The sequence below is a fragment of the Haliaeetus leucocephalus genome, unplaced genomic scaffold (genome assembly GCF_000737465.1).
Source record: "Haliaeetus leucocephalus isolate CR32 unplaced genomic scaffold, Haliaeetus_leucocephalus-4.0 Scaffold428, whole genome shotgun sequence".
In the NCBI taxonomy this organism is placed as follows: Eukaryota; Metazoa; Chordata; class Aves; order Accipitriformes; family Accipitridae; genus Haliaeetus; species Haliaeetus leucocephalus.
The window spans coordinates 236,847-245,858 of NW_010972864.1; positions in this window are offsets into that span (position 1 = coordinate 236,847).

The following is a 9,012-nucleotide window of genomic DNA, read 5'->3' on the forward strand; positions in this document are numbered from 1 at the left end:
GTACCACATGGATTTCATCACATTATGTTTGGTGGCTATGAAATATACTTATCTTCATATAAAATTCGTATTGCTAGGTTGGAGCAGTCCTAAGATTCTCTAGGGAGGACATTTTCAAATGCACTTGGTTTTGGCTTGACTGCTTCCCTCTATTGCTGCTCCAGAATTTTCTGTTCATGGTTTTTAACAGGAAAGTGGTTTCTGTAATATTGACTTTTTTCCACAGGAAAAAGTTGGTTATGCCAAAACAATGTAATGCCCTTTGGGAAAATAAAAAAGAATCCAAAATGTTTTGAACTGTCCAAGTGAATCTAAATGTTTTGCTTCAGGATGGTTTATCATTACTTGTCACGAGTTTGTCATGGTTTAGGTCCCTCATTTCCCTCCCCATCATCTGGGGTTCCTGAATGGATTATTTTTTTCCATCAAGAACAATAGAGTCCGTTCTAACTGTGTTGTGATGACGCACCAAAAATGTCCCAAGCCCACATTTTAAAACCAAAATAGTTTGAAATTTCAATGTTTTATTTTTCTTCCCAATTAGAAAACAAAAACTAAAACATGGGACAATGTAGAACACAGTCTGATTTTTAATAGGCTCTATTTTGAAGGAATGAGGAGTAGGATAAGCAAACTCTTGTGCTTTGGAAAATCCCACTTTAACCAAAAGTGAAAGGAAAAACAAGCAGAAGGAAGCAGCATGTGAGACATACTAAGGTTATCTTTAATGCCATGTATTTTTCTTTAGCTAGTACTTTTCTTCTTTTCTTTAGCTACATTTTTCTGCAAATTATTAACTAGCATTGCCCTGTTATTATAAGAATGATAAATGTATCTTTTTATCCCATCATTTACAATTCATTCCATGAGAAACAAAATGTCAGATATCCAATGATATCTGGCTTCCACAAACTGTTTAATGAAATGTAGGAAACATAAGAAAATAGTGAAATATGATGTTACTTTAAAAAAAAAAAAAATTTTTATATTCCCTCCAAAGTTTTAAAACTCTCTGAAACAACAGGTTCAATTACTTGCATATTCAAAGAAGAAGAAAAAAAAGGAATACTTGCCAGCTCCCTTTCTTAGAATAACTCAAAATTTGGAGAAATGTATGTTGGTAAAAACCTCTCCTTTCTTAAAAAAAAAAAAATTAAAAAAAAATTGTCCTTTTTACAGCTTCTAGTTCTGAATTCACGGCATGTACTTAGTTCTCCTGAACCTTCATAGCAGCCTTTTTTTTGCTTTTGAAGAATATGGACAAAAAAGGTTCTGAGCAGCCATGACTTATGTATCGTCACTGGCTTCAGCACTCATGGAGGGGGGCTCAGGTTGGGTTCTGTTCTGCTCCTTTCCCCCAAGAGCCAGATACTCAAGAAGTACAGTGATAATGAGCAGGACAAATCAGAAGCCTGCAGAATAAAAAGAAAGCAACTCAGAAGTTCTCCTTATTTATTCATTCCTGTATGTTTTTTCTTTTTAAGCAAGGGGTGGAGAAGGGAAGAGACGCTACCATTTTCCCACAATAGTTGTTGCATGGTGGAAGGTCCATTCCATCTCTGCGTTCCTACCTAATTGCAAAGAAATGCTGGCTTAACCTTTGAAGCCTTGGAATGGAGCATCTCCAGCCTCCTTGGCGAGGAGGACTTGTGGGAGGATATGCAGACAAGAGTTTTTGGAGTACTCGCCTTAGATCTACTAAGACCCTACATGTGGAGTGAGACTGTGTAGAGGCTGACTTACTGTCAGGTCAGATGTGGATGTATTATTAATATATATTGCAAAAGGCATATCCCTGACATCTGTATGGGAGTCTTGCTAAATTTCAGATGACTGCATCCAGTTTGGAAGTAGAGGTGCTTCTCTACAGCTCAGCTAGCAAAGTTGCTTCCTTCTAACGTGAGAAAGCAGCAGATTTTCACATTGCAAGTGTCAGAGCACTGAGACAGGCAATTGACAAGAGCAATCTTAGCCTAAGAAGTTGAAGTTGGGTGGTTATAGGCAACTGAAAACTCTTACAAACAGTACTAGCTATCATTAACCACAGGAAAGGCTACTGGCTCTGCTTTTAATAAACCCAGGCTTCTTCTATCTCTTAATGTGTTTTTCAGGTTTTAAAAATCAGGTTTTCCACAAGTGCCTCTTCTTGAGTAGTTGTTACCTCGGCTGCCTCATTCATGACTCTCTCATTCACCCTGACACAGATTCTCAGGGAAGAGTGGAAGAGATTGCAGCTGCTTCAGGGGAGCAAGACAGATAGTGATAAGGAAACCAAAGGGTATTTATCTGGAGTGGGGTGGGAACTGAGAAAGATGCATGCAGAGCCAAGCAACAGTTAAACATCAGGAAAACAGAGCCATCTAGTCTTTCCTATTCCCCCGCCACCACTGCTCTCTCCTCATCTATCAATGCAATCACATTGGGGTTTCCTAAATTCTGACATTTCCAAAAATTCAGACTGTTCTGAGTGCAGCTGAGGTGGGATAAGAAGTCACTGGTGTTCACCCTATGTTATTACCTCTTTCCTCATGTCAGGGAGCACAACTGTATATGTCACTCCCTAGCAAAGTTGCATCAACATAATCTCATTTTTTTAGAAAACTATTATGACACTTAAACTGACTAAAATCACATTGGCAGAACTGCAAAACCGTAGGAAAAAAACTATAGTTGTAGTTATGCCAGCAGACCTGAGGTGACTGTAACCTCCAGTTGAAGGAATGGTGATGAGAAAATGAAAGATGGGAGAGAAACAACAGAGATACAGGGCATGCTGAGAAAAAAACCCCACACATCTAACAGCTGTCCAGTTTTCCAAGATCTCTAAATGGTGCACAACAGTTATGTCCACCTGTGGCGGTGAACACCATGACAGTGAACAGCCCCATCCTGATCAAAGCTCCACTCTAAGGATTTGTCTGGCATTCCAGACTGAGAGGATGATTTTGTTTCTGGACCTATTCCCAAATTAATAAACTTCATCACATTCACCTCTAAATTAAGAAGGAAGGCTTTCTGGTGCCCAGGGTTGTGACAGACAATTAGCCTCAAAACATTAGAGCAAGAATAACAACCTGGCATGGAAAATTCAGAAGATCTGTTAAGCATTAATGTACAATAAAGAGCACTGACACAAGCCTGAGGAATTTGTCCATTTTTAGTCAGGGTGGTAGCTCAGAGGAAAGGACCATACAGAGTCTTGAGCAAGGCTGAGGATAAGAACTAACTACCAATGATGATGATGAAAATAAGATGGGGGAATACGACAGGGACAAGAATGATGGGGTGGACGGAGGAGAGGCTGATTAGGAAAGGCTGGTCCCACAGGGCCACATTAAGACTCTATATACGTTTGCTATGTCTTTGTAAAAAGAAAGTTGTTGAATTCTGTTTCACTTGGCTTTGGTTTATGAAGTCATGTATAAAAGCATGGCAACAGCATGTGTGTTCAACAGATAAAATTCAGGGTGCCCTGGAAAAGAGGAGACACTGATGCAGGATCCCCTAGCAGAATGCCCTAAATGCTGTATTAACTTGGGGTTTGCAGTTAATAACATTATTAAGCATTTCTTTCACAGTAATATCTTAGGCATTCAGCACAAGAATAACAAAATAAGTATAACCAATACATATATGTGCAAGTCCCCCAAAGTCAGCTGAAATTGCTCTTTTATACTGGCTACCAAATGAGGTCAGAAGTCTCTTACATGCTATGAATGACTCTAGCAGTGATGTCAAAAACAAAGTCAGTTCAGGTCAGCTTTACCACACATACTTCTTTTTCTCTTACTATTTATCCCTTTCCTTTCTAAGAGTACATGACCTGCTTTGTGTGGAGTATATGTTCCAAATCTCTCAGAAGAGCACAGTGGCCCAAGTAAATGCATTAAATTTTTCTGGAGATGTATGATTTCACAGGTTTCAGATTTTTAAATATGAAATTTAAATGAAAAATAAAAAAATGAATGTATCTGTGCAGCTTCCAAATTAAATCATGCAAGAACGAAAGATATAGGATGTGTAGCTGCTGCCAAAGCAGGGTTGAGTGTTAAGTGTTTATCATATATAGTACTGCCCTTGAAACAAAAGCAGTAGTTATTTTAAGTAACTATAAGCAATACTCATGTGCAATTCAAAGGAGATCAGATATAAAGAGATAAAGATTAGAGTACAGCAATACAGCTTTCATTTATACAATGTAATCCAGCGTGTCTGATATAACTGGATGTGACACAAATGTAGATAGCAACAGGTTTGGAAGTACGGGGTTTTCCGAGATAAAGTCTAGCATGCTTTCAAAAATAACTTTAAATAATTTCAAAACCAATGTTTGAATCAATGTTTTTCAAAAAGAATCCTCCACATACTTGCTAAAAGTATAATATGCATAAGTAATTAAACAAGTTACAGAAGATCAAACAGAAATGCTATTTGAGAAAGAACAGAATATTTAATCTTGCAAATAGAAGTACTCAGCAAACACAAAGATCCTGGCCATTTGGAGATGCAGAAGCATTTTAAGGCAAAACGAGACATTTATGACAAAAACATTTTGAAGTTTAACATAAAGCTTAAATAGAATACTTGCTTTAGAATAGCAAACAATGACAGATCCATCATGCAGTGACTTAGCACTCCATTTTGTTACTGAACTACTATATTCATATGTAATTTGCATTATATCCAAATAAATCTTCCATCCAAGACATTTCACTTATAAAAATCAATGATTTTATTAATAGCTTCACTTGAAGAAAGTAACATGACAAAACAAAAACTACCCACTTATTCAACTAACAGAATATTCAGATTCAAAAGAAATATCTATGCTTTGCTAAACTCCCTATTCTTAAAAATACTGATGCAAGTGCTTAAAGGTAAGCATGTGACTAATACTAATTAATTCCAAGAAGAACTGCTTTTTGTAGTATGATCCCACAGTACAATGAGAAATGGGAATTTGGCCCATGAATTTTAGGAGATGCTGCTATAAAACTAACAGTTTTCCACACTTTTAAAGACTAAGGGATAGCTAGGATGAGGCCTTGGCAACCATGGTTATTTCTCAAAATGAAGGAATGAATTTAGGTCCAGCAAAACTTTTTATTTCTTTTAAAAGAAAAAATTGTTTTCAGGAGACCATGAACCACTACAATATTTTTCTGTTTATTCCAATGTATTGGAAAAATAATCCCACCAGTGTTTTCAAGAATGTCTCAATGTTTCCAAGTTACTACAATGTGTACCACAGATTAACCTTTGGCATGTATTGTTAAAGCTCTTCAGAAAATCAGTATGCCCATCTCCTTCAAAACCTCAGGATACAAGTCCTGTATTCTCCAATCACAAATCACTGAACCCACATCAATGCCTGAAATACCTTAGTCTCCCTTCTTCCATCTCTATTCCTCTGTTCCTCCTTCTTTCCTTCTGCTCTTAAACCTGTATTCACCCTTATAACCCTAAAAACACTTCATTTGTTGTAACATGTACTTGATCCTACCAATCATTGAGTAATTTGAACAAAAAAAAAAATTAAGGATTGTATAAATATAAATTATCACCTTCTTTAGAAATTAATTCAAATATATGAAAATTTTCAAAGATAGCCTACATTTCAGAAGGCATTCTCCATGTACTATTTGCAAAAATCTTTAAGATTATGTTAATGTCAACTAAAAACACAACGCAGTTGAGGAGTTAGTGAACGCTGAGCCTGTCTGAAGGGCTATTTGGGAAACTGTATCCAGCAAATGGCAGCAATGAACCCCTACAGCAGTAGCATCTCACACCATATTCCAGCCATGCTAAAGCATACAGGGGCAGCTCCTCCCTGCTGTTCCTGGACAAAGTAAAAAATATTAATTTAAACCAAAAGGATAAAAAGGATGGGAAATTCCTAAAAGTGGGCACTGTCCTTGGCTGACTCTCAGCTGAGACTGGTGCCAGTTTCAGCGGGTGCCTCCTGAGTGAATACCAAGCGGTGTCAGTCCACCTGCACAGCTCATAGCACTCACAGCACTGCAACAGATTTGAGAGCCCACTCAGTAACAGCAGTGCAGCAGCATAAGGGAGTTTTACCTAGGTAAAACATGGTGACAGGTTGCAGGCTGGCTTGCAGGCGGAAGGTGGCAATGACACCCCGAGCCCCCTCCAGAGCAGGATTAAATGGACTGAACCACCAGCAGTTTGATGGTTTTAAGTCACCTGTTCAACATTTCCTTATAAAAATGAGGAACACTCAGACCATCAGTGACAAGTGCAAGACAATTTAAGAAGCAGCTGATTTTTCCACTGCAATGAAAGCATGTTTAGCCTCCAAGACTCCTGACTCAAACCCCTATCTATTCTTTCATGCCCATATGGTGCGGGTCTTGCTGTCAGCTTGCTGTCAGTCATGGGACTGGTCATCTCATCTTCACCCCAACTGCTCTGCTATTTTAATCACACTGTGCTTGAAATTAAGCATGCCAGTCTCTCCACTATCAACCAAAGTTGATCACTGGTGCAGTCCCAGTACTACCTGTGGCAGCTGATAGCACACGTGCACATAAGACAGCAAGCGGAGGCCACAGTTAACGGCTCAGTCTTTCAGAAACCCACCAAATCATTCCTTATACTGGTCCTAAGGAGAAAAAGCAATGGGAGAGGTGTGATGGACTGAGAATCCCAACAAACTTTTTGTTGCTACATGGGCACAGCCAGGCATCAGGAGAAAGGACAGCTATGTAATCCCATCCATTGACCCTGGGCTTGAAACCTAGAAGTTAAATTACAGTGACAGCTGGCAAGAGCCAATACGCCTCTAACTGTAAAGCTTTAGCCCAATGCTGAAAAATTTCTTAAGAAAAATAAGTAACTTCGAAACATAATGAAGATGATGACATACTTATGGCTCATTCTGTTTTTCAGATACGCAAGTTTTACCATTGTGCTGTAAAATTAACCACGCAGCAGTGCTTGCCTTGTGTATAAAAACCCCACAACTGATGCTGGAGTTCAAACCTTGCTCTCCCTCAAGACTCGTGTAAGCCCAGCCAGTGCCGTGAAGACATGGCAGACCCAGAGCTGCGACCAGTCTGCAAACACTCCTCCTCAGTTAAGTAATTCATCGCCCAGGTCAATTTGTAAAACTTGCTGTTGATTTCTAAATTAAAAATCTATTCTGTATAATGTGATTTACGCTCCTGTCCTGGTTTCAGCTGGAATAGAGTTAATTGTCTTCCTAGTAGCTGGTACAGTGCTATGTTTTGAGTTCAGTATGAGAAGAATGTTGATAACACTGATGTTTTCAGTTGTTGCTAAGCAATGTTTAGTCTAAAGTCAAGGATTTTTCATCTTCTCAAGCCCAGCCAGCGAGAAAGCTGGAGGGGCACAAGAAGTTGGCACAGGACACAGCCAGGGCAGCTGACCCAACGTGGCATTCCATACCATGTGACATCACATCTAGTATATAAACTGGGGGGAGTGGGGGCAGGGGGATCGCTGCTCAGGGACTAACTGGGTGTCGATCAGCAGGTGGTGAGCAATTGCACTGCGCATCGTTTGTACATTCCAATCCTTTTACTATTACTGTTGTCATTTTATTAGTGTTATCGTTATCACTATTAGTTTCTTCTTTTCTGTTCTATTAAACCGTTCTTATCTCAACCCACGAGTTTTAATTCTTTTCCCGATTTTCTCCCCCATCCCACTGGGTGGGGGGGGAGTGAGTGAGCGGCTGCGTGGTGCTTAGTTGCTGGCTGGGGTTAAACCATGACAGCTCCTGACAGAACAGGAACATGATAAACTCCACCACTCCAACAGGACTACATGAGTACGATTTATGGTAAGGCATCTTCAAACATAAAACACTTTGGCTTTTTTGTATTAACTGCTTAGTGTATTTATGGCCCTGTGAAAGCAAACACATGTATTTGCTTTATCTTAAATTAAAAAATACAAATGGCTTTACTCCACAGCATTGCCTGGAAGATAAATTGGACATCCTCTTTCAATTTTTTTTTTTAGAGTAAAAATATATTATATTAAATTATTATTAGTGATCAATACAATTACTGGTTTATATTCAGCCTTTGAACCAAATAAAGAGGCAAGAGACATAAATGTTATTCCAGTGCCAAACTTGACTATTAGAGAGCTGAAAGCAATAAAAGATAATGCTGAATGAGGACTGCTGATTTCCCCACCTAAACTTCAATAACTTTGGTTCTTTAGGGTTATTTTTTTCTTCTTCTTTTCTTTTGCTTCTTCCTGCAGTCTGGAATTCGGAAGGCTAGATGCACTTGAACGACCATTCTCCGTGAAGCCCACCTTGACACAAATCTGATATTTTATTTCTTAACATGCGAAACGCTGACCTCTGGAATTGCGATGAGTGGGAAACTCCGAACGTAAAATACCACAGAGTTATTGGTGCGTTATTTACAGGCTGGTTCTTTGTTCGCTCAGTGTCTGGGCGACAGGTTTACTCTCCGGTGCAGCGCTGGGCTTTTCCGAGCCGCCGGCGCTGCTTTGCGCCCGCCGCCGCAGCGCCTCAGCCCGCTGCAGCACCCGCACTCCAGAAGGATCGTTTTGCAGCTCTTTGACCCCCAAAAAATTAAATTTACCCAGCCTAAGCCGTGGTCCACCTAGAGATGCCTGGTCGAGGAGTTTTAAAGTTATTTTTGCTCGCCTTTCCCACACCGCGCCGAAGGGCTCCGCTGCCGAAATCGTTCAGGTTCAGCTTCTCCGTCGAGAGAGGCTTAGCGAGCTCACCCGTCCGACACGTCGGGACGCGGTGGAAGCAGCTCAGCGGCTCAGCCGCCCCCCGCTCCCCCTCCCCGTGTTTACCCTGACAAGGGTCTCGCGACCCAACCCCGTGTCCAGTCCGAGCAGCTAAGGACAGGGGGAGGCAGCTGTCTTCGGCCGAGCCGTGGGGCAGCGCAGCGCAGCACAGGGCAGGGCAAGCCAAGCCCCGGCTCCCTCCCCCCCGCCTCCGCACCGCGGGCCCGCCAGGGGGGCGGCTGCTCC